The sequence below is a fragment of the Adiantum capillus-veneris genome, chromosome 27 (assembly GCF_014529385.1).
Source record: "Adiantum capillus-veneris isolate H3 chromosome 27, ASM1452938v2, whole genome shotgun sequence".
In the NCBI taxonomy this organism is placed as follows: Eukaryota; Viridiplantae; Streptophyta; class Polypodiopsida; order Polypodiales; family Pteridaceae; genus Adiantum; species Adiantum capillus-veneris.
The window spans coordinates 79,138,798-79,140,157 of NC_140957.1; positions in this window are offsets into that span (position 1 = coordinate 79,138,798).

Consider the following 1,360-nt stretch of genomic DNA (forward strand, 5'->3'; position numbering starts at 1 on the left):
ATATAATTTAGTTTTTTGCAACTTATAAAGTCTTAATAGCTCTAGCATGGGCAAATTTCTTTGATTGATAATCTTGCTTTTGTGAATATATTGAGGTTGTATATAGTAAGGTTGATAGAGAAGTGATAGGTTTTCTTGACATAACCAAGTTGAGGATAAACTATGATAGTTGTACTAATCAAATTGTGCCAAAAACATAGTTAGTTAGCACCTTGTAATAGATAAGTGGTAGAGAAGTGAATAGCTATCTTTGAGATAAATGATAGAAGAGTAACCAATACAACAATAACAACAAACATTCAGATAATTTATTCTAGGTAGTAGCATGGGATCATCAGTACAAATAATATATGACCTTGCAAGTGGAGGAGTTAGTGTTGGATATGTGTGGATAGATAATATGTCTAGGTTAGTGGAGTATATGGCTAGAGTAGAAGATAATATTAGACATTGTTCTAGTTGAGGATATTACATGTGCTATAGTTCTACACATGGCCTTTTTATACAAATTCAGCATAGTAATACTAGATAAGTTTGCAAAAGTCAAACATTAACTCCCCTATAGTGCTAAACATGGACTCTTTATACAAACCCATGCTATACTATTTGTACAATTTCTTGAAAAGATTTAGAGAGATTCATATATACTATATATTCTATAATAGTCCTTGCAAGGTTGAATATAATACAAATAAGTTCAATGTAGTAGACAATATGGCTAAAAAAGTGGTGGCACGAATGAAAGATAGTATTGGGCTCTACTCTAGTTGAGGATAATACACGTGTCACAATGCTAAACAAGGTTTTTAGACAAAATTTTGCTAATAGGATAGGTTGTATCCCTAAGCAGTATAAAAAATGAATGTAAGATAAATAATACAATACAACATGACATCATACATGTAAAGTGGGTGCATGGTATGTGGTGATAGTACACGTAGATAATAGATCCAAACTTAGGTGAAAACTTGTAATACATAGGAAATAAAGAAGTGAAGGGCATCTTTGATATAAATAGGTCTAGTATAAATAGATAATAAAAGTGACCTCACATCTCATATTATACCAAACAATGACAAATCATGATGTAACTCTGTCCTCGGCTCTATATGACATAACTGACATATCATGGCTTCTGCTAGTACTCTCCTAAATCTGCCAGTCTCAATCTCTAGCTGATGTGATAACGTGCGTGTTTGACCAATAACACATCTAACCAGTAGGACATTGTATCCTATAGGATAAATGAGTGTCCATATAGGCCGCTCATCACATATTGGACAACCTCTGTTAGTTGGAGGAGATGCTCTCTATAGAAAGGTATCTTCGTGCCAACTCTTGTACCGGTTGTATCCATGTG